Here is a 25,267-nt window from a genome sequence, read left to right on the forward strand (position 1 = left end):
AAAACCAAACACTGGGGCTGGAGAGATGGCTCAGTGGTTAAGAGCATTGCCTGCTCTTCCAAAGGTCCTGAGTTCAATTCCCAGCAACCACATGGTGGCTCACAACCATCTGTAATGAGATCTGGTGCCCTCTTCTGGCCTGCAGACATACACACAGACAGAATATTGTATGCATAATAAATAAATAAATATTAAAAAAAAAACAAACACTGCTAGACATGGTGTTGCACACCTATTATAAGGCACCTGAGAGGTAGAGGTCAATGCATTAATTCAGTAAATATGTATTAGGAGTTCATGGCTAGGCTAACACGAAAGCTTTGCTTATTTCTGTAACTTTTTATGTTGTGTGTAGGGTGTCTGCCTGTATGTCTGTCTGGGCATCATCTCTGGGCCTATTCAGAAGTCAAGACTAAGAATCCCTGGAACTGAGCTTGAAATCTATAGTGCTAGAGAGATATGAAGGGCCAAGGTTGGATGTATTTGGAATTGTGGAAAACAGCCTCCATGTAGATAAAAATAAGGTAATATAATAACGGGAAAATAGTCAAAACTATAATTATCAGAAGATGAGCTCTAAAGCTAGCTGCTCAACACAGGAAGGGATTGCGAAAGGCCAGCGAAATGCTGGGTGTCACTACGGAAGCCTGGGAAACACAGGACACATTACTCTTCCTGTACAAGCCACAGTATGGCTGTACCTAGAATAGAACATGCAGTGGTGCTTGCCACACAGAAAAGGTAAAATAAAAACAGTCTAGGAAGATAACCGAAAAAAAAAAAAACAAAGGATAGAATGCTTCTGTAGAAAGGAAGACTTTTTCCTAAAAAGAATAGACACATCTACAAGCAACTTTAATATGAAGTAAAGTCATAAATGGAAGATATTTCTACATCAAATCCTTTTTTTTAGGGGGGCGTTCAAGACAGGGTTTCACTATGTAGTGCTGGATGTCCTAGAACTCACTACATAGACCAAGTGGCCTTGAATCCAGAGATCCTCAGGACCCTGCCGTGGCCTCCCAAGTGCTGAGATTAAAGGTATGCGCCACCGCTGCCTACCTCGATATCAAATCGCAAAAGTTACAAAACAGAAGGCAAGAAACAATGTTTTTAGATTTTTATCATTGCTGGTTAAGCCCAGACCCAACAGGTTTTTGAGGTAAAGTCTTATTATGTAGCCCAGCCTAGCCTTGAACCCAAAATCCTCTAGCTTTAGAATTAATCCTGGAATTAGCAGGATACAAGTATGTACCACCATGCTCGATTATGCAGAATTTCCAAACTCTGTTCTTAGTAGGCAACCTTTTTTTTTTAAACTCTTTTCTTCTCTTTCTGCCTTTCTCTTTCTATGTGTCTGAAGCAGGATGCCATCCACACAGTTTAAACTATCCTTGAGCTCACTATGTAGCCAAGGATAGACTGGAACTCCTGATTCTGTTTAAGATACCACATTCAATGCCTGGTTTTTGATCCTTATCTATGGTACTCTGAAGTACTGCTATGAGAACACAGAAATTCTAAGATAACATTTTAGTATTTAATAGCTATTGCTTTTACTAAACCAAAACAAAACAAAACACAGTTCGGCCAGGCAGTGGTGGTGCACGCCTTTAATCGCAGCACTTGGGAGGCAGAGGGAGGTGAACCTCTGAGAATTCAAGGGCCAGCCTGGTCTACAGAGTCAGTTCCAGGGCAGCTTGACTGTTTCACAGAGAAACCCTTTCTCAAAAAACCAAAAGAAAGAAAAAGGAAAAAAAAAAAACCTAACAGTTTACTTCCCAATTCAGAATGTAAAATACTCGCTGCTGAAGTAGGGAATGTAGAATGTGCTGTGGGATAATGCTCTTGTACACTGTAAAGATTTGTATTGGTTTAATAAAATGCTGACTGGCCAGTAGCCAGGCAGAAAGTATAGGCGGGTGGGACCAAGTTAGGGTGTGGCTTTCTGGGACCCAGAGAAAAGTGGTGCGGCCCAGGTGCCCTCTCTCTGTGGTTCCCTTGCAGCACAGCTGAGCTTGAACTTCTCGTTCCTGTTTCATGAGTTTTCCCCTAATAATAAATAAAAATATAATTGTTTTATATTTTAGCTATTCACACTAATAATAATAGTGGGTAATAGAGTAAATACTTGTGAGCTATTATTTATGGATAATTTACACTGGTATAGCTTTTTGTATATTAATACAAGTTCAAATTAGTTATTTCTGTTTACAATATTTGTACACCTATGCATAGTTATTCTGTCAGACTGTATACATGCATGCTTCTACCTCTATTTAGGATATTTTGTATATTGATACAACTTTTAGGATATATTTTCATATTGCATTATATATTATTCTGATCAAGATACTTATACATTGTTTACATTTTGAGGTCAGTGTCCTCATTTGCTGCACATTTGTTTACCGATTATTTAATATTCTGACATGAAGTCTTAGTTTTTAAGTTATATGTGTATTAATATTATAGGTCCATAGTTGTTCATGTTTGTTATACATATACTCAGATTAATGAGGTTCTTTAGAAACATATTGTAGTCTGCCTGGATAGGTAATCTTTTTTTTTTTTTTTTTTGAAGATTACTTATTATGAGCCGGGCGGTGGTGGCGCACGCCTTTAATCCCAGCACTCGGGAGGCAGAGGCAGGCGGATCTCTGTGAGTTCGAGACCAGCCTGGTCTACAAGAGCTAGTTCCAGGACAGGCTCCAAAGCCACAGAGAAACCCTGTCTCGAAAAACCAAACCAAAAAAGATTACTTATTATGTATACAGTATTCTGTCTGCATGTATGCCTGTAGGCCATACATGAGGGTACTAGGTCTCATTGTGGATGGTTGTGAGCTACCATATGGTTTCTGGGAATTGAACTCAGGATCTCTGGAAGAACAGCTAGTGCTCTTAACCTCTGAGTCATCTCTCCAGCACCTGGATAGATAATCTTCAACCACTTCAAGGATCTGTAGAACACGGCATTTAAATAACTTACGGTTCTGTTGACATGAGACATGATTGTTCCTGACAGCACCAATCTATTCCCGAGAGGATGTTGAGTACTGAAGACCCTCCACTTGGAGTTCGTTTTCTTCTTGGCACAACTGGCCTTTAAGGAACTGCCCATGCCTCAACCACTGACAAAGTACATGGTGTCCGGACTGGATAATAAATAGGACACAAAGAAAAGGACGGCCAAACCTTGCCATGACAGGGTAAGACAGTTCTAAAAAATTTCCTGCCTCGATTATTATTGAAAATTTGTTCTATTCCTCAAATAATATATTATGATTATGGTTCTCCTCCTTCTCTATATTTCCCATTCCGTTCAGGTCTACTCCCCTTCTCTAGTTAGAAAAGGCTTCTAAGAGATAATAAAATGTAACAAAATAAAATATAAAAAAAAATTTCCTGCCTCTAAATAATGGTCTGTCAGTTATGCTACATCTTAGCCAAAGTTGGTTGCTTCCACTTTGCAAATGAGACTTCAGGTAGCCAGTTGTCTCTGTCTTATACTGCTCACTTTAGAAACTGCTTGACTGCACTTCCTGCCTACTCAAGTAATATTATCTCCCTTCTCAGGCCTGGGGTTAAAGATTGATTAGATAGTCAAAGCCAAGCCAGGCAGCCGTGGTACATACCTTTAATCCCAGTACTGGGGGGACAGACAAGCAAGCAGAACTCTGTGAGTTCAAGGCCGGCCTGGTCTACAAGAGCTAGTTCCAGGAAAGGCCCCAAATCTAAATCTACAGAGAGAGAAACCCTGTCTTGAAAAAACAAAAACAAAAAAAAAAAAAGGAAAAAATAGTCATAGATACCATCCTCTTATGGTTTAGCCAAGCCTATTTCTGATGCAAGCCTTAGACTCTTTGGAATAAAATGTCTACTAAAACATTTGTCATGTGTTCCTTGCTTAATATTGTTTCTATTGGCTGTAATTTTATACTTGATATCTATTCCTATTGTATATAGTTTTGTATCAGGTTTAGATTGCTCTTATTTAGACAAAAGGGGGAGGTGACGGGGAATCTTTGCCAACCAATTATCTTTAAGAGGTGGGACCAAGTTAGGGTATGGCTTTCTGGGACCCAGAGGAAAACGTCAAGACCCAGGTGCCCTCTCTCTGTATGGTTCCCTCACACAGCTGAGCGTGGACTTCTCATTCTTGTCTCGTGAGTTTTCCCCTTATAATAAATTAAAATATAATTATTTTATTTTTTAGCTAGCCTGGTTATTTCCCAAATGAAGTTAACTTCTACAAGGAAAAGCAGAGAGTAGTCACCTGCCAGATGCAGAGGAAGCAAGATGAGAATGCTACACTGAGAAAAGGTACCAAGCCACATTGCTAAACATAGACAAGAAATTATGGGTTAATTTAAGTTGTAAGAGCTAGTTAATAATAAGCTTGAGCTAACAGACTAAACAATTTATAATTAATATAAGCCTCTGTGTGTTTCTTTAAAACTGAACAGCTATGGGGCTGGGCAGAACAGAAACTTCTGTCTATAAGAATGTAAGAAAAATATAATTCAAAGGTGACATAAGTTCATAGGTAACATTTCCAAAAGAAATTCCGCTGGGCAGTGGCAGTGCATAACTTTAATCTCAGCATGCTTTTAATCCCAGTATTTGGGAGGCAGAGCCAGGTGGATCTTTGTGAGTTTGAGGCTAGTCTAGTCAACAAAGCTAGTTCCAGGACAGCCAGGGCTACACAGAAACTCTGTCTCAAAAAACAAAAAAGAAAAAAAAGAAAAGAAATTCCTAGAGAAATTATGAACTTTAGGCAACAAAGCCTTAATTTTTGAAATTGGCATTTTCATGCCTTCCCTACAAAATCCTAGAGTGAGCTTTAAGTGGAAGTCTTCCATTTTTAGCGAAATGGTGCCAAAGGAAAGTAAGAAAACTTCTGTCACCCTCACCCTCACCCCAAAGCAGAGACAAAAATAGTAAATGCAAGGAAGATATACTCCAAGGCATTGAATGCCACATCCTCATTAAAGATCTGGACATCACCCACTTCCGGCAGCCCAAGGCAATGCGGCTCCAAATATCCTCAGAAGACCAAACTCAAGAGAAAAAAAACTTGACCACGAGGCCATCAAGTCCACTCTGACCACAGAGTCCTTTACAGAGCAGACAGCAGAGAGTAACACATGGACCTCAAGGTCGACAAGCAGGCTGTAAAGAAACTGAATATTGCTCAAGTAGTCAATCAGGCCTGGTGGAAAGGTACAATCAGTGAATTCCTGACTACAGCACTTTGGATGTTACCAGCAAAACTAGGATCATCTAAATTGAGTCTAGGTGGCTAATCCTAACTATACTTTCTACAACATTAAAAAAAAAAAAAAAGTGGGGGGCTGGAGAGATAGCTCAAGCAGTTAAGAACACTGGCTGCTCTTCCAAAGGACCTAGGTTCAATTCCCAGCACCCACATGGCAGCTCACAACTGTCTGAAGATCCAGTTCCAGGGGATCTGACACCTTCATACCAATGCACATAAGATAAAGTTAAATAAACCATAAGAAATATTTTTTAAAAATCCAAATAATGATGATAATAGATAAATACGGTAGAAAACATTAATAACCTTAGCTGCTCAGGATGCTAATAGGAAAATGAGAGTTAAGGCCACAGAGCCACAGAGCAAACGAGCTCCACAGTGAGTTCTAAGCCAGCCTGGTTACATGAGGCCCAAAGGTCAGAAAAGAAAAAAATAAAAAGGGAGGAGGGGCATTTCAGTCTGAAGATTGCTATTCATGAATAGAGTGGTTTTTGAAAAATGTATTTTGTGCCTGGAAGGATGGTGTAGTTATGAGCATTCCCTGCTCTTCCAGAAGACCCAGGTTCAATTTCTATCACCCATATTGCAGCTCACAACTGTCCAGGTCCAGAGGATCCAACACCCTCACACAGATATACATTCAGGCACACACCAATGTACATGAAATAAATAAAAATTTTTAAAAAGTTTATCGCTAAACCATATACTTTATTCATAAAATATAAAAGGTAGCTACTAACATAATTTATCTCAAATGCTGGGGACTGACCATAACAAAATTTATCAAAGTAGGAGCTCAGTGAACCTAAGCTAGAAAGGGGCAAAGTGGATCTTCTAATCAAAATTCAATTTTGATTTTAGGAATCTATAGTTCTCAATGTGAACTGAAGGGCATATCAACAAGTATGACCCAAGACCTTCTACACAGACACCTTCTTAAGGTTTGTTTTGAGGCCGGGTGGTGGTGGCGCACACCTTTAATCCCAGCACTTGGGAGGCAGAGGCAGGCGGATCTCTGTGAGTTTGAGGTCAGTCTGGTCTACAAAGTGAGTTTCAGGATAGGCTCCAAAGTTACACAGAGAAACCCTGTCTTGAAAAAAATTTTTAAAAAAAAAGAAAGAAAAAGATTTTCTTTGAAGCCAGGCCTGATGGTACAGGCCTTAACCCCAACTCTGTGGAAATCTGAGGCAGGAGAACTGCAAATTCAAGGCCAAACTGGGCTACACAGTGGATTCAAGGCCAGCCTAGGATACTCAAGTGACTCCACAAAATGAAGAAGCAAAAGGAGGGCTGGGATTCAGTTCAGTAGTGAAGCTCTTACCCCACATAAATGAGGCTCTAGGTCAATCCTAGTACCACAAAGAGAGAGAAGAGAAAAATCTGTTTGAGAAGGGTCTCTGATACCCGCTACAACAATGACATCGTGGGGAGAGGGGATAATTCTAAACACTGGAGAGCAAAAGAATTGCTCTTGTTATTCGATTGTGTCAACTACCGAGCTTAAATTAGTTTAAGCTATACGAGATATATGTGTGTAATAAACAGGTGTGCATACACCCAAATTGAAACTAAAATCAACCATAACTCTCTCTGAAAAAAGGCATCTATACCCTAAAATAGGAAACTTAATTTATTCAACTGGAATTAATCTTACAACTAAGAGAATACACTTCAGATTTTCCTATATTTCACCAGAGAAGGAAAATCAGAGCTCAAAAATAAATATCATAAGCAAAGCTTAATAGCCTCGTCCATCATTCTCCAACTGTTTATTTTAGGTATCTAGAAATCCTTATGAAAAGCAGATTTGTTCTAAGATACGTCTGTATCTGAACAGCATTCCCTCTGTACAATCCTCGTTTTCTATTCTTCTCTTTTCTAATTCAATTCTGTTTGGTTTCTAAGTTAAGAAGTGTGTTTCATTTGCATAAATGGTAACTATTCTGAGATACTATTCATGACTATACATTTGAATTCTCTAGAGTACCATTCATAACTTCAAATGAAACAGGAAAAAAAACATTCATTCAACTTTACCTTAATGGTGACTAAGGCATGAGTGATGCTGACGTTACAGGGCTGTAGAGCAAGGAGTGCAGTCTACAGCCCCAGGACAGCTATGGGAGCATTCCAACACAAGATCACAGACACAATTACAACATCAGAGAGAGTGCATGTGTGTGTGCGTGCAAGAGAGAGAGAGAGAGAGGGAGGGAGGGAGGGAGGGAGGGAAGGAGGGAGATTGAGATCTGTTACTTAGTGTTTCGGGTTTTTTCCTTAAGATGTTTAATTTTTAGCTAGGCGGTAGTGGCGCAGCCTTTAATTCCAGCACTCCGGAGGCAGAGGCAGACAGATCTCTGTGAGTTTGAGGTCAGCCTGGTCTACAAAGCTAATTCCAGAACAGGCTTTTTTTTAAAAAAAAAAAAAACTATCTTGAAAAACAAAAAAAAAAAAAGTTTTAATTTTGGCCGGGCGGTGGTGGCGCACGCCTTTAATCCCAGCACTCGGGAGGCAGAGGCAGGCGGATCTCTGTGAGTTCGAGACCAGCCTGGTCTACAAGAGCTAGTTCCAGGACAGGCACCAAAGCCACAGAGAAACCCTATCTCGAAAAACCAAAAAAAAAAAAAAAAAGTTTTAATTTTTATTCACATGTATGTATGTATGTATGTATGTATGTATGTATGTATGTATGTGTCTGTAATTGTGTGTAAATACCCAAAGACACTTAAGGAAGGTATCAGATTCTTTGGAGCTAGAGTTACAGGCAGTATGAACTCCGGATATGGGTGATGGGAATTAAACTGTGTTCTCCATCCTCTTGATGAGCAATGAGCACTTTTTTTTTTTTTTTGTTTTTTCGAGACTGGGTTTTTCTGTATAGCCTTGGCTGTCTTGGGAGGCAGAGGCAGGTGGATCTCTGTAAGTTTGAGGCCCAGTCTGGTCTACAGGATAGCCTGAGCTAATTATATGCTTTTTGTGTGTGGAGGTCAAAGGACAACCTGTAGGAGTTAATTCTCTCCCCCAAGTGGGTCCCTGTGATAGTCAGTTTTCATTGTCAATTTAACACAATGTACAATCACCTCAGAAGAAAATCTCAATGAAAGACAATCTAGATTAGGATGGCCTGTAAGCACGTCTGTGAGGGACTGTTCTGGAACTGCTTTGAGCCTATGGCAGGAAAGAACAGAACTAGGCGGGGAGGGGGGGAGCTAGGCTGTATGCTGTGAGAAAGGAGGCAGAGATAGATGCCAGCAATTTAGCTGGTAAGCCACAGCCACGTGGCCACACACAGATTAACAGAAATGGGTTAAATTAAAATATAAGAGTTAGGCAATAAGAAGCTAGCACTAATAGGCCAAGCAGTGATTTAATTAATACAGTTGCTGTGTGATTATTTCGGGACTAAGCGGCCGGGAACCAACAAGCAGTCTCTCTCCTTCTATAGTTCTGATTACATTAACTAATGTGGAAAGACTCAGCCCACTGTGGGTGGCAACATTCTCTTGGCTTTGGGTCCTGGATTGTATAAGAAAGTAGAGACTATGAGCTAAGCAACAGAAGCATGAATGCATTCATTCTCTCTCTACTCTTGATTATGTATGTACTAGCTGCTTCAAATTCCTGCCCCAGTGAATTATGACCTGGAATTGTGAGAGGAATTTAAACCCTTTCTCTCCTAAGTCACTTTCTGTCAGGGTATTTCATTAGAGCAACAGAAATGAAACATTTTCATTCAGAGGCTGAACTCTGGTCTTCAGACATGGTAGCAAGAGCATTTCCCCAGGAAGGCCCTAAACCTGTGTTTTTAAAGTTATAAAGTATTTAAGTAGGGACAGCAAAGATACATTTTAACCATAAAGCTCAAACTTCAGTTAAGAGAAACCTAACAGGTTCCAGCAAGTTCTTTAAAGGAACAATGCAGGTTGATCTGTAGGCCTAAAGCTTTTCTGTGAGTCAGGAAAGTAATAGTCTACTAGCTCTTGACTCCATCTAATCTTAATCAGTGATAAGAAATTGAATTTACGTAGATCTGCATAAATAATTCAGCTATCTGTACTGCTCCAATATATTTTAACTTGATAAAATAAAATCTGAAGAGAATAAAGATAACATGGCTATTTTAAAGTTGTCATTTCCTGATTCCCCACCATTTCTTTTCTCCTCAAAGACAGGAGACCAGAAAGAACAGAAGCCAAGCATCCATCTCAGAACATCTGCATTCACTTCCTTCCATGGGTTACCCCTGCTAAATCAGCGTCTTCGACTGGGGTAATCCAGCTCCTCAATGTCCATGTAGCGATGTCTAGAGATATTTCTGGGTGTCACACTGGGGGAGGATATCACACTACTATTGGCTCCTGATGGATAGCAAGCAAACAGGAGGCTGTTTAAATTTCTAATCTGACTATGGAATGGAATTAAGAGAAACCCACACAAATGAACCTAGAAAAGTCAGACATGGCAGTACAGGACATCAAAAGGCTGAGGTAAAAAAAAAAAATCAACAATTCAAGACTGGCCTGGGTTACAAAGTGAGATTCTATTTCAAAAACAAAACCACAAGAACAGTATAAAACAAGGGCATTGTTACCATTTATGAAGCCTATATGGTACATTGTACATTGACCATACAAAAATCAACCAAAAAAGGCAGGGAATGCCAAGTGTGATGGTGCATGCCTTTAAATCCCAACACTTGGGAGGCAGAGGAGGGTGAATCTGTGAGTTCGAGGTCAGCCTGGGTGAACAGTGAGTTCCAGGACAGCTAGAGAGTTAGAGCTATATAGTGAGACCCTGTCTCACAGTAAGAAAAAAGAAAAAGGCTGGGAATAAGGCTCCATGGCATGATACTTGCCTAGAACATATGGTTTAATCTCCATTAAAAAAAATTTAAAAAAAGAATAGCATTAAGGTCTGTCTTTAAGAAACACAGAGTGTAGGGGCTGGAAAGATGGCTCAGTGGTTAAGAGCACTGACTGCTCTTCCAAGGGACCTGGGCTCAATTCCCAGCACCCTCAGAGCAGCTCACAACTGTCCGTAAATCCAGGATCCAACACCCTCACACAGACATACATATAGGCAAAACACCAATAAAATAAATATAAATTTAAAAAAAGAAAAAGAACAGTAAACCAGGCATGGTGATGCATGCCTTTAATCCTAGTGCTTGGTAGGCAGAATCAGTTGAATCTCCAAGTTCTACAACAGCCAAAGGCTACAGAAAAACCCTATATCAGGAAAAAAAAGGAGGAAGAGGAGGAGGAGGAGAAGGAGGACGAGGAGGAGGAGGAAGAGGAGGAGGAGAAGAAGAAGAAGAAGAAGAAGAAGAAGAAGAAGAAGAAGAAGAAGAAGAAGAAGAAGAAGAAGAAGAAGAAGAAGCAGCAGCAGCAGCAGCAGCAGAGTCAGGGAAAGCAATTTTCTAACTTATCTGACTTTGTGGGAATTTCTAACAATTTTTTGATATAATATAATTACATCATTTCCCCTTTTGTTTCTTCCCTCCAAACTCTCCAAGGTACCCACTCCTATTGTGTTCCCTTTTTTTCTCTATTGCCTTTATATGTGTGCATATGTATGCCTGTGTTGTGTTCCTAAATATAAAAATACAATCTGCTCAGTCTGCATGTTACTTGTCTTTGTGTGTTCTCAGAGCTGACCACTTGGCACTGGATAACCAACTGGTGTGCTCCTCCCTGGAGAAGACATTTCTCCTGCTCTCAGTGTTCCTTAGTTTTTGTTGTCTGACTTAGTTTTGACTCTCTGATGAGTGCTTTAACAAAAACGGGGGGGGGGGGGGGGAAGGTAATGTTCCACCTTTTATCTCAGCACTCGGGAGGCAGAGGCAGGGGAAATCTCTGAGTTTGAGGCCAGTCTGGTCTACAGAGCGAGTTCCAGGACAGCCAGGACTATTATAAAGAGAAACCCTGTCTTGAAAAACAAAAACAAAAAAAGGAGGGGAGTAGTCAGTGAGCCTTTCCCAAAGCAAAAGATGACATCTTAGATCTGCTCTAAAGGATAAGCAAAAAGCAAGTCAGGCTTAAGCCCAGCTCTCAGGAGGCAGAGGCAGGTGGATCTCTGGGAATTCAAGGCCAGCCTGGTCTACAGAGGAGTTCCAGGACAGCCAGAGTGACATAATGAGACCCTGGTTTGAAAAAAAAACAAACAACAAAAATTTCATGTTGGGTAACTGTGTCTTTTATTTCTTTGGTGTTTGTAATTCCTAAAGACCAGAGCTTCAAATTGATCATATCAGGATTCTTCATGAAAAATGTCCTTATTAAGTGGCACAGGAGCTCTGATGTCAATACATAGATTTGTTTATATATCTCTCAAGTGTGTGTGTGTGTGTGTGTGTGTGTGTGTGTGTGTGTATGCACGCACTACACAAGGTGTGGAGAGCAGAGGAATGCTTTGGAAGTTAGTTCTCTCCATCCACTCTGCTATCCAAGGATTGGATTTTGGTATCAAAAGGTTTGTGAAGTTTTTTTGTTTTGTTTGCTTGGACTTTTGTTTGTTTGTTTTATTTGTTTGTTTCAGGGCTTCACTGTAAGCTTTAGAGCCTGTCCTGGAACTCCCTCTGTAGACCAGACTGGCCTTGAATTCACAGAGATCCACCAGCCTCTGCCTCCAGAGTGCTGGGATTAGCAGTGTTTGCCACTACTCCTGACTGACATATAGAATGTACTCAGAATCCCAAGCATATGTTAGACTGTAGCACACTAGGTTGCTATTTTGCAGTTATTTTCAATAGTGGTCTAGGCAAGAATCACTTCTATTTCCTGGTCCAATCCCATTACTTCACTTGCAACCTCCAGCCCACCATTCCACACCCTCCCAGCGAAAGAGCTACTATCAGACACTGTGGAGCCATTCAAATAGAATGACCTAAGCCTTTAAACACAGTGGTCCCATAGTCTTCTGAAGGACAAAATTATTAAAATCTATGTTCCCATGGGTGTTCTTATAAAGAGAAGAAATCCTTCACTGTGAAACAATGAACTTCATTCTATAGTAGAGGTAGCTCAGAAAAGCTATAGCCTGCCTGAAAGTGTAGTTTAATTGGAAGAGTGCTTGCCTAGCATGCACTGAAGTCCTGGGTTCAATCCCCAGCACCACAAAAACTGGGTATAGTGGCACAAGCCTCTAGCCCCAGCACTTGGGAGGTACAGAGATCAAGAGTTCAAGGTCATCCTCAGATAGTTTCAGGCAAACCTATGGAAAAGAGATCTTGTCTCAAAGCACTGGAAAAAGAAAAAGAAAAAAGGAAAATTTGACCCAAATTCCTCCTACTAGTGATTATCCCATATTACACTCAGCACTACCCTGAGGAAAAAAAATCAGCTCTAAAATCCTGCAAGCAAATCTTTCTCTCCTGTGTACAGAAAAGGGGAGTGTTTCCCTCAATAGCTATAGAAAACAAAGAGCAGAGAACCTATAAACTATTATTTATAAAAGGAGGGCAAAAAGGGCTGGTGATGTAACTCAGCTGTAAAGTGCACCTGCTTAGCAGACACAAAGGAGTTCCATTATCAGCACCATAAATAAAGAAAAAGGTGGAGGGGGTCATTTAGCATCTAAAAACAAGTACAGAGAGCGCACTAAGAGATAATATCTGATACCTAGAAGAAAACACATAGCAGCTATATTTTAACTGAAGTAAAAGTTTTATAAAACAGAAAAGAAAAAAGTTTCCCATAGAGCACGATTTCCGGACTCTGAAATCCACTCTGCTAAACAATGTTGACTGTATGAGTGGTTTGCTTACATGTATGCATATGCACCATGTGCATGCCTGCTGCCTGAGGTCAGAAGAGGGAATCAGATTCCTTGGAACTGGAGTTACACATACTCACACACAGACACACACACTGGTAACTTATTTAAAAAAAAAAAAAAAAGGCTAAGGGGCCGACGAGATTACTCAGCAGTTAAAAGCACTTGTTGCTCATACAGAGGACCCAAGTTACTAACACCCATATGGTGATTCACAGCCATTAAAAAATTTAAAAAAAAAAAACTTAAATGTCACAAAACAAGCGGGACATGGTAGTGCCCAAAGTCTGTAATCCCAACATTGGAGAATCAGATGCAGGAAGATACTGAGTTCAAATAAGTCTGAGTTACATAAGAAGACTCAGACTCGTCTGACAGAAAATAAGTAACATTAAAGAGACAATAATAACAGATATAAATAAATGTCGAAACATATCATATTTTTTCATGTGATGATGGCTCTGTATCCTCTGATAGCAAAGTCAGATTATGTTAAAACACAGAGTTAAATCATAGTTAAAACTTGGCCAAAGACTGGCAAGTACGGTGGGAACAAATGAATCAACAGTGATAACTCACTAAAATGTTCTTTAAACAGTCTTCTGAGAGGATTTAAGACTTAAAGTTATTTTATTCTCGATTCTAGAAACTACAAGATCATTCTCAAAGTCCAGGCAATTCAATTGCCTTTTCCTGGGCAAGCAGTGCCTCCCACACCACCAGGACAGCCCTCAAAGCTCCCTGACAGGAAGCAGCATTTAGAAGTTCTTTCCTTCCTTCCTCCTTTAGCTGCTGCTTTTCTGGTTTTAGAATTTCAAACAAAGAAAATAGATATTGGCTCCACAGCGAAGAAACGCCCTCTTTCTCAGCAACTTCCTCTTGTGATTTTCCTCCCTACCACTGACAGATGAGGACAATACCCACAGCTGGACCGACTATTTTGATTAACCCAAGGCTCTCGACGTTTGTAAAGCTCAAGGGCTAGGGTACCCAACTCCCTCCAAAGTCCACTGACTTCACTCACCTGCTAGATAAGGAACTACAAAGAGAGACATGCTACACTTAAACACAGGTAGGCTGTTGGAACCTCACCCTCAGGAACCCAAAGAAATTCAGAGGAACAGATGGGTGATTTCTCCCAATAAAAGGCAGCCTTCTTCCAGAGAGACGGGACTGGGATGGCACCACCCTGAACCAGAAGTCAAGTCTATACACCAAAAGCTGGTGAACTTTCTTCTGCATGGACTCAACCTGAATTCTCTGCTGTTCTGACATGAAGTGACACTCGGGAATGGCCCTTCCTAAGTCCCAGAGTGAGAAGGGGGGTGGACTTAAAACGAATAACCCTAAGCTCAAAACCTAGCCTGTCCGCACACCAGAAGTGAAATCAAATCTCCGAGTTACACCCCTCCCTCCATTTCCGACAGAGCAAAGTTCCCTTCGAAGTGAGCAGTGACTTACCCCTGCCCCCCTGCCCCAGTACTTCCCAGAGGAAACACCTTCACGCTGGTAAGGGCCACATATTACTGTGTCGACCCGAGCAAGTTACTCAACTTCTGAGACTTGCCTTCCTCACCCGCAAACTGGCAAGGACAGCTGGGAAAACTAAACAAGAATGTATTCCTAAAGTTTGGCACACAGTAGGGCAACCATCAACGTTTCTCTTGGCTTTCCTCCTCCTCTTCAGTGCTGGGCTTAAATGCCAACAGTAGCCCCAAAGGCTCCAAGGATTTATTTCCTCGTCATCTCTGAATCTCTGAACGACTGGATAAAACTTCCTCATCTCCAAGGATCAAAGGGACCTGGCCCTACCCTGTCACGATCTGGTGGCTCCCACGCACTGGGACAAGTGGTCCCCGGAAGCCAACTCTCCTCTCTCTACAGCTCATTCTGTGCATACGTGCGCGCGCACACTTACACACACAGTGCCCAACCCACTCCCCAGCTTCATAGGCCAGGGGCCTCCAAGAGTTAGCTCAATCACTTCATGGCCCAAATATGGAAACTGAGGCTCAGGCTGGAGAAGAACTTGTCCAAGAGCTCGGGAAACTGCTGAGACCCAATCCGCACACTTCTGCCAAGTCTTTTGACAAATGGTAAACTGAGGCCCAAAGACGGACGTGACTTGCCCAAGAGCACACGGGGTGCCGAAGGCCGGGCCACAGGTCGTAACACTTTCGCCGGGCCCTCCCAAGTGTCCGAAGGGCACTCTGGGTCACCACCACCCCCGAAGTGTCGCCACAGCGCTGACAGCACGCGAACCGTGGCAGCGGCGGCCAGAGCGGGCATTGGCTGCCCCCCGGGACCCTGCAGGGGCCGCCGGGCCGGCGCTGGCGCCTCACAGCCGGGCGCGCCCAGGGGGGACCTGTTGCTCACCTGACCTCGCGCAGTCGCACTCAGAGACATGAAGGGCTGGCCGGCCGGTCCGTGTCCCCACGGAGTGCGCTCCAGCCCACCGCTTTGCGGGCTGCCACACAGTCGGAGCCCCACTTCAGAGCGCTACGCCCCTAGCCGCACTCCACCGGCCCGAGTCCGCCATTACGTGATTCCCCGCCCCGGGACGCAGCCACACCCCGCCAACCGTTCTGATTGGCTCCCTGTCCCACCCGCCCTGGGCTTCCAGCTATCCCATTGGTTCGAATCCAATGCCAATTAAATAAGTACGCAAAAGACGTATTCAAAGGTAGTGTCCCGGGAACTCCACCCGAGCGACTTCCGCAATCGGAGTAAACAGAGGCTAGGGCAAACCAAGAGAAGTGGAGGTGGAAATACAGGGAAATTGACGCCCACGTCCGAATAGAAAAACATCAGCTGAGAAAGTGCAAGACCTCGTCAAACATCTTCTAAAAAATGAATTCTTTTTATTAAAGTCCAGAAACCCAGGCTTTTTGGTGGATGGAACAGGCCGAGCCTATGAACTTTCTATGAACACCCCTCAAGTCGCAAATAGTTACGTCCCTTCACGCCTTGTTCCAGGCGGGACAGAAAACCGGGTGGGGACTGTGAGTCATAGGCTGCAGCTCACCCCAAAGGCTAGGTGTCCTGGTGAAGCTGGGGTGCTGGTATTGGAAGCTAGTTCTGAGAGGCCACTGACACCTGTCACTTCGCTCTGCAACTTCAGACAACTCCTGCCTGCCTAGTTCTCAATTGTTCTTCATTTTTGTTTGTTTGTTTTTTGTTTTTCGAGACAGGGTTTCTCTGTGGCTTTGGAGCCTGTCCTGGAACTTGCTCTGTAGACCAGGCTGGTCTCGAACTCACAGAGATCCGCCTGCCTCTGCCTCCCGAGTACTGGGATTAAAGGCGTGCGCCACTATCGCCCGGCTCTCAATTGTTCTTCAAAATAGAGGCAGTAGACCCAGCAGATCTGCTTCCAGCCCATTTAGGTGGGAGCTGTGGGGATGCACGCCCAGTGGCTTAGTGACTACAAAATGCTGCAGCTGGGTGACAATGTGACGGATCCAGTTTAGCTCATTTGGTGTTCTAGAGCAAGTCTGTGTAACAGGTGTAGGCCTCTTACGGAAGAATGAATCTTAGGCAGGTAGTTGCTCTGTTACTGGCATGTCTGCTGTGTTCTTGGCAGTGTGCTGAACTTAAAGTTTTAAAAAAGAGAGTCGTGACCCGGCGGTGGTGGCGCACGCCTTTAATCCCAGAAGCAGAGGCAGGCAGATCTGTTTGAGTTCCAGGCCAGCCTGATCTACAGAGAGAGTTCCAGGACAGGCTCCAAAGCTACACAAAGAAACCCTGTCTCGCATGATGGTGGTGGTGCATGTCTTTAATCCTAGCACTCGGGAGGCAGAAGCAGGTGGATCTCTGTGAGTTCAAGGCTAGCCTGGTCTACCAAGATAGACTCTAATGCTACAGTGAAACCCTGTCTCAAAAACAGAAAGAAAGAAAGAAAGAAAGAAAGAAAGAAAGAAAGAAAGAAAGAAAGAAAGAAAGAAAGAAAGAAAGAGAGAGAGAGAGGGAGGGAGGGAGGGAGGGAGGGAGGGAGGAAGTTGTAGGGATGACAACACAGCTGTCAGTAAAGCACAAGGACCTGCGTTCTAGAACTCAGATCCAAAACAAAAAAATATAACAGACCCACAGATACAGGTCTGTAAACCAGCTCTGGGGAGGCAGTGACAAGCAGATCTCTAGAGCTCACAGGCCCAGGCATCCTTGTCCAAGCTGGGCCAATAAGAGAACCAGGTTGAAAAAAAAAAAAAAAAAAAAAAAAAAACAAGAACAGCAGCCCCTGAGGTGATTCTCCGGCCGGCCTGCATGTATACATCCTGACACACAACATGCACAGACACTCACACAACACCCTGAATTCATGAAATAACTCTTGCCCATAGTCACCAGGTAATTAGAAATGACCCCAGGACTGAACCTATATCACTTAGCATCTATCCCTGTTTTCCTACTCTTGTCACCTGACAGCTTTCCTCTTGGCAGGCCAGGATAGTCCTAAGGGTGTCAGGTCAATGCTCTTTCCACTCTGGCCGCTGTAAACTTGGGCCCCCTTCTATCCTTCTATCTACCAGCTAGAACAATATACTTGTGGAAAAGTGACCCCAGGGATATGGCCAATATTTTCCTAGCATTCTAGGGGTCAAGCGAGAAGAGATGAACAACTTAAGCAGAAGCCAAATGAGATTACAATTGGGGGCCGTCCGTGTCTGTTTGTTTGTTTGTTTGTTTGTTTGTTTTGAGAGAAGGTCTGTCTATATGTAGCCGTTGGCTATCCTGGAACACTGTGTGAGCCAAGCTGGCCTGAATTTACAGAGCTATCTCCCTACCCATACCTCTCCAGTGCTGGAATTGAAGGCATTTGCCACCACACCTGGTGTTTCCAGGTCAGGTCTGTCCACTCTTGCGAGCAGAGGTCTGGCCATCAAGGACTGCTTTGGGTGTGTTTCCAAGTCCTTTTCCCTCCCCGAAGCTTAAGACTTCAGAAAGGCCAACACTGCCAAGTAAGCAGTGCCAACAGGGCCTCAGTGATCACTGGTGGCTCCCAGGCTTGGATTGGGACGCTCAATCTGACTTGTGACTGTTTAAATCCCGCTATGACCAGAAAGTGAAGGAAGGCTTTGGGCTGAGACTGACCAAAAACTGAAGCGTGACTCTGTCACGTTCAGTCTGCCTGTGCCCCATGGACCAGTTCTCTACTCCGCCACTTTTAGTCTGCCTGTACTTCACCGACTGGTTCTCTACTCCGCCATGTTTAGGCTGCCTGTGCCTCACAGACCAGAACCATGGACAACAGGGGCTAGAGAGATGACTCAGTTGTTAAGAGCACTTGCTGCTCTTATAGAGAGAGGATCCAGGTTCAGTTCCAGCACTCACCAAATGGCTCACAACCACCCGTAACTCCAGTTGCAAGGGATCTGACGCCCTCTTCTGACTGCCAACGGCACTGCATCTACATGGCGCACATGTATACGCTGAAGAAAACGCACACATAAAATAAGACGAAAAGATGTTTTGATGTAGACAATGGAGCATTTGTGAGAGTTCAGAGTTAATGGTGGAATTAATGAGCTCACAAAGCTCCCAGCAGCAAGTTATTCACTAGTATAAACACTACTGAAACGGTTCGACAGGTAAAAATGCTTGCCACCAAGCCTGGTGACCTCAGTTCAATCCCCAGAACCCACTTGGTGGAAGAAGAGAACCACAGTCCTTTGGCTTTCACACATGGGCCTTGGTATGTCCGTGCTCTTTTACATGTTCACACACGCACACGCACTCAATAGATAAATATTTCTGGAAAAAAATGCTAAGCACCTACAATATGTAGAGCACCCTGGGAACGGACAGCTGCAGTGGTGAGCAAAGGAGCCGGGATCCTCACGGAGCTTAGAGTTAAATAGACGAGCAGAAAGGCAAGGAGCAATGTGTTTACCAGAATGAATGTCAGGACAGTGGGTCAGAGGACGCATCCTGAACAGCTGGTATCTGGGGTGAATTGAAAACTAGAAGGGAGAATGTCTGTCCAAAAATGAACTCAGAGTTGGAAAAAGTGGTACAAGTCAAAAGATGGGCACAGAAGGAGCAAAGCCAATGAGGTTACTGGCAGGGGGAGGCAGGGAAGAGCATACAGGACCTTCAGATCCTATTATTTCTAAATGAATAAGGATATTTATTACAGGGGAGGAAATCTGGCTTTGAAAATGGAAGTGTTCGCCAAGGATCGCTGCACTGTTCGGAGAGAACAGTCTCAATGTAGACTCTCTTAGGTTTGAACCTTAAATTTACTATATCACGTGGTGTGTACCACCTAGGCGTGTACCACTACAGCCCGTCAAGGGTGATGATTTAATGAGGAAAAGTTGATTTGGCACATAACAGACTGTATAAATGGTGTTTGGTGGGCCCGGCATCCAGGAAGGTAAGTCTGAAGCAGCAGATCCAGTCAATGGAGGGGCTAGAACTGATATAGACATCTGCGCCATCATCGTGTTGCTGTCTGATCTTAAGACTTTGGAACTAGGGCAGTAGTGGTGTGCACTTTTAATTCCAACACTCTCAAGAGGCAGAGGCGGGAGGATCTCTGTGAGTTCAAGACCAGACTGGTCTACAGAGTGAGTTCCAGTACTGCAGGGGCTATGTATAGAGAAACCCTGTCTTGGAAAAAAAAAGCAAAACAACAACAAAAAAACAAACAAACAAGCAAACAAAGATGTTGGAGCCAGACAAACTGACTTTAAATCATTCTTTGGCAACTTTCTCATTGTGTGATTTGGGTTTTTTTTTTTTTTTTTTTTTTTTTTGCTTTTGGGCTTTTTGTTCGTTTGCTTATTTTTGTTTTTTGAGACTTTGGAACCTTTTGTGGCTTTGGAACATTCCTGGAACTTGCTCTGTAGACCAGGCAAGTTCCTCACTGAGACCCACCTGCCTCTGCCTCCCAAGTGCTGGGATTAAAAACTTGTGCCACTACTGCAAAATAACAAATCACTGCTGTGATTTTGTTATTGTTGTTTGAGGGTATTGTCATTTATTTTGTTTGGCCTCAAACTCAAGGCAATCTTCCTGCCTGAGCTTTCTGAGTCCTGGAATTACCAATATGTACCACCAACCTGGACTATGTAGCAAGTTTGAATCTAGTTTGGCGTAAACAGGGAGACCTTGTTTCCGAATAAACAGAAAGTAAGGGTTAGAATTGTTTTTGGCCTTGTGAGCAAGGAGAGGCAATTGGGTCTCTCTGAGTTTGGGATCTCTCTGGTCTACATAGTGAGTTCTCAGCTAGCCAGGCTACATAGTGAGACTTTGTTTCAAAAAACAATTGAGTAAATTGTTTTAAATTGTTGTTTATAATTGTATCAAAAAAACTGAGTAAAAAAAAATAATTCTTATTCTTTTTCCCAGAGATGCAAAGACCAACCAAATGAGGTTAAGCTAGGTTAGAAATTGCAGCACTCAGAAGGCTGGAGTTGGAAGATCAGTAGTTTGAGGTCAGCCTGGGCTACACTGTAGGACAGTATCTAGCCCGGCGGTGGTGGCGCACTCATGCCTTTAATCCCAGCACTCGGGAGGCAGAGGCAGGCGGATGGATCTCTGTCAGTTCGAGGCCAGCCTGGTCTACAAAAGCTAGTTCCAGGACAGGCTCCAAAAGCTACAGAGAAACCCTGTCTTGAAACCCCATTCCCCCCAAAAAGACAGTGTCTAAAATCAATAAAAAAAATTAAATAAATTTAAGTAGACATGGGGGTACCTCTGTGATCCAAGCACTCAGAAGCTGAAGGTAAAGGGATGAGAAATTTAAGGTCTCCCTCAACTACAGAGCAAATTTGACTCCACCCTGGACGTCACAGGATCCTGTCTCAAAAAACTTTTCAGTGGGACCATAGATGTGAAGCACTTGGCACAGCGATTGGCATCCAGCAGCAGCTACTGGGGGCGACGATGGATGTAACAATGATTCTGGTTACTAAGCCCAGTGCGGTGGTTTATTATTGCAACCCCTGTACTCGGGAGGCTGAGACAGGAGCACCACCTGGGTTACAGAATGAATTCAAGGACAACCTGGGCAAGACTTTGTGAGCCTGGTGTGGCTGGCCTTTGATCCCAGAACTCAGCCAGAGACAGGCAATCTGGTATCTGTCAGAGGAGGGCAACAGGCTGATGTCTGTGAGTTTGAGTCTGGTCTACCTAGAGAATTCCAGGACAGTCCGAACTCCACAATGAGACACTGCCTCAGGCACAAGTAAAAATTATTGTTAACATGCTGACATCCTCAGTTTCTACCTGTATTAGAAATTAAGATTTGGGGCCTTGCTGACAGGTAATCCAATAACAAACTTAATATCTCCCGTGTGGGCGATGTAGTTAGACAGCTTGCTTTCTGAGAAGATGTTACATACATTAAAAATATTAATAATCACCAATTTAATGAGCACTTACTGTATGCTGGGCATGTGCTAATACTCTCCATGTATGTATTCACTCAACCCTGACAACAAGCCTATGGGCTTGTTCCTGTTAGCTTCCTGTGACCCACAGGTCAAGAAAGAACAGGGGTGCTAAGGGCCTAGCTCCAGGACATCCAGTCAGGAAGCACTAGCTGGAATTGAACCCAGCCAGGGCTAGCCAAGCCTTTCCTCTTCTACCCAGGGAATCTGTTTGAAAGTATGCAGTGCCTGAGGCAGATCCCCAGGTTGCAAAGGCCACACCCTAAGCCTTTCTGGCCGGGAGTGGTAGCACTAGCTAGGATATCTAATGAGACCCAGTCTCCAAAAACAACAGTCAACTGTCCATTTCCTGAGAAGAACACGAAACAGCAGACCCTCTTCCTCGGGGGTGGGGGGTGGGGTTGGGGAGGGGAAGAGCGTGCGTGCTGGGACTCAAACCGTACTCCTCCGTTAGAACACCAGTTTCGCAGTTTAATGAATCTGCAATCTTAGCTGGGTGGCGACACCCATTCTCTCAGCCTCAGTTTCCTTATCTCTGAGGGGGGGAGGGGAGATGATAAAGCTTCAAGGCACACGAGCAACAAGGCCTGCTCAAACTCTAAAGTGCAGTCCACCCGGGGAGTTCCTGTCATCGTTGCTATGGGGACAGGAACCCTCTGGGAGAACAGCCCATCAGGCTGACAAGCAAAATTGCCACCTGTAGAAACAGACCAGGGATCAATTCCTAGATGTGCCTCTTCCAACAGTTCTGAGCTAGGTGTGGGACACCTATAATCCCGGCACCCAGAGGCTGAGGGAAGAGGATGAAGGGTTTGAGGCCAGTTTGGGCTACCTAGTTAGACTCTGTCTCAAAAAAACATAACCACAAACCTAACCAGCCAGATAACCCAATGATTTCTGGTTTCGACCAAGGTATATAACCTGGCCGAGCCTCAGTTTTCTTGTCTATAAAATGGGGCGAATGATATGGATCTTGTAGGAAGTGAGAGAAAACATGAGAAAGCTTGAAGAGCTGCGAGCCTGGGTCTGGTACCGAGCTAGCAGAGCCAGGTACAAAACGAAGGCATCAAAACGAATCACCTCTCCGCATCCTGCATCCCCACTCCTATCTGTGGGGAGTGGGTGGAGAGTACTGTGCTCAGAGCCAGAAAGTCCCTGCCACTCCCCTTCCTCTGGCATCCTCAGCTCCTCAGCTCTTGCTGGGTACACAGCCTCTCTCTCTCTCTCTCTCTCTCTCTCTCTCTCTCTCTCTCTCTCTCTCTCTCTCTCTCTCTCTCCCTCTCTCTCTTCCAAACAAGTTCTTCTTCACTGAGCAATCCCAGGGGGCCCCAAACCTCGGTCCCAGCCTGGCTCACAGGCTTTCCCCGCCTCCACATCCTTAATCCGCTGCCTTGGCGCTTGCCATTCCTTCCACCTGGAATGCTCTCTCCTCCCCGAGCGCCTTTGAAGGGGAAGGAGCTGGAATGACGTTCCCCTACCTTCCTCACTCTGCTCCCCCCTGCATCCCCAGCGGCATACCTGACCTCCCCCTCCCAGCGTGGGGGAAGAGGCAGCTGGGAGGAGGTGGGAAGTGGGGAATGAGAGAAGGGCCCTCTGTAGGGTTTTTCACCTGCTTGGAACAGACTGCTGGAAATGAAAGGTCTAGAAAGAAGCTGCCTGCTGCTCAGCTTCTGAGGCCCCAGCTCAGCGGAGCCCCCCTGCCTTCCCACCATGCCACTCTGCCCCCTTCTCTTCCTCCTCCTGCAGGCAGGTGCTGCAGTCAGGGAACACGGGTGGGCGGCAGGGTTAGAGAGACCTGGGTTCAAATCCCCTTCCTGCCACTTACTCAGGAAGTGACCCCAGCAAACTGTTCGGCCTGTTTCTACCTCATTTCTTTAGGAAAAGGGACAAACATACCCTGGTCCTTTGGGCTGTGGTAAGAACTAAGTGAGAAGGCAGATAAAAAATGTCGGGCATGACCACGACCAAAAGGCGCAGGACGGAAACAATAGCGACAGCAGTTGACACTATGTCCACACGTGCCTTGATGAAGCCGAGGAGGACGTGTGTTTGCATGTCCTGACTCTGTACCTTTGGCGACAACATGCTATGCTTTTTCTTCTTGCCTTCCAAAGCTTGCATGCGGCTGAGGTATAACCCAGCCCTATCGCGTAAACAAAGCACTTAACCCCAGCAAGGCCTGAGTTCACTCCCCAGTTCCTATCCTGCCCCCCCCTCCCCGAAAAGCCCAAATTCTGCCTGAACTTAACCTCCTATTCATTTAATAAGCATAGATTGCTGTCTGCTGCTGTTGAGGCTGATGCAGGGCACCAGTGACCTAGGATCAATCTACCCAGCCTCTGCCCGCAAGTGCCTCTTAATGAGAAAGAAGCCATACATAAAAACTGACATGGCGCTGGATGGGTGCAGTAACTCACACCTGAAATCCCCATACTTGGTGTGTGGAGGCAGGAAGTTCAAGGTCATTCTCCTCCATTTCATAGCGAATTTGAGACCTGCCCGGGCTACCAGAGACCCATATCAAAATCCAAACGGAGTACTTCAGTGGTCAAAGGGACCTGCTGGCAAATCTGAGGACCTCAGTTTGATCACTGGGGTCTGCATGGTGGGAGGAGAGAAAGGACTCCTGCAAGGTAGCTTCTGCTCTCCACCCAGGCCCCTTCCACACACACACACTCACACACACACACACAATAAATAAATAGGCAACACAGCAGAGAATGCCTTGAACCTCAGCTGGTTCAAGACCAGCAGCTAGGGTTGAGGCAGGAGGATTGCAAATTCAAGGCCAAGTTACAGGCTGAAGCTCACAGCCAACCTAGGCAATTGAATGAAACTTTAGCTCAAAATAAAAAGGAAAAAGAGTGGAGATGTCACTTAGTGGTAGAGTTTGCCTAGCATACCTGAGTCCCTAGTACGTGCACACACAACAACGGGTGCACACACAACAACGGGGGCGGCACAGGGAATTTCATAGGCAGCGGTTGAGAGGCAAGAGGAAAGATGGCTTCCAGGGGAAAAGAAAGCCTCCCTAGGGGCTGGTAAATAGAGAGAGAAGGGAATGAAGGTATGAGCTGATGGGCAGGAGTGCAAGATTTCTCTTAGTTTTTATTTTGTCTCACATGTATTTATCTATCATAAATGGGAGTGGCTAGGAGCCTTCTATCATGTGGGAATTGAACTCAGATCCTCAGGCTTGGCCCCAAGCAGCCTTACCCACTGAGTCAGACTGCTGGCCTGATTTGTTTTGTTTTGTTTTTTTATTTGTTTGTTTGTTTCTGAGAAAAGAATATTACTAGTGTAGCTCTGGCTGGCCTGCTACTCGCTATGTAGTGCAGGCTGGACAATCCCACCTCTGCTTCCTGAATGTCGGGATTGTGTGTGAGCACGACCTCACTCACTGGCTCGCAAAGGCCTTTAAGAGGGTTGTGCCATTGCCAAATGGCCCTTCACGGGATGTCTCTCAATATTTTGGGGGATCTGTTTATGGTTTGCATTCATTCATTCAAGACACACTTCATTCATTCAAGACACACTTCTAGTGGCGCACACCTTTAATCCCAGCACTCGGGAGGCAGAGGCAGGCGGATCTCTGTGAGTTTGAAGCCAGCCTGGACTACAAGAGCTAGTTCCAGGACAGGCTCCAAAGCTACAGAGAAACCCTGTCTCCAACCCTCCTCCCAAAAAAGACACACTTCCAGCAACATAGCTAAGCTATGGTCAGATGCGGAAGCAGGCATGAGAACTACACATAATTAAAGATTTTTCAGCCAGAGCAAAGGGTGGGACATTGGCTGCCACCACTGTGGCGGGTTCCAATG

At 44.4% G+C, this 25,267-nt stretch overlaps 1 protein-coding gene across 3 annotated transcripts in view; it reads right to left on the reverse strand.

Moving 5' to 3' along the window:
- The window catches only part of Wasf2 (WASP family member 2), an 81,274-nt gene that overhangs the window by 54,896 nt on the left and 1,111 nt on the right, over positions 1 to 25,267 (reverse strand). The window contains exon 1 of one of the 3 annotated variants that reach the window (XM_038334730.1): positions 15,435 to 15,600. The exons of 1 other annotated variant lie outside the window; for it this stretch is intronic. The gene's annotated coding sequence lies outside the window, so the exon portion shown is untranslated. Of the gene's footprint in view, positions 1 to 15,429; positions 15,601 to 25,267 lie in introns of those variants that run through there. One more of the 3 variants, XM_038334729.1, reaches the window with a different exon arrangement.

This window comes from Arvicola amphibius, chromosome 6, assembly GCF_903992535.2.
Source record: "Arvicola amphibius chromosome 6, mArvAmp1.2, whole genome shotgun sequence".
NCBI lineage: Eukaryota > Metazoa > Chordata > Mammalia > Rodentia > Cricetidae > Arvicola > Arvicola amphibius.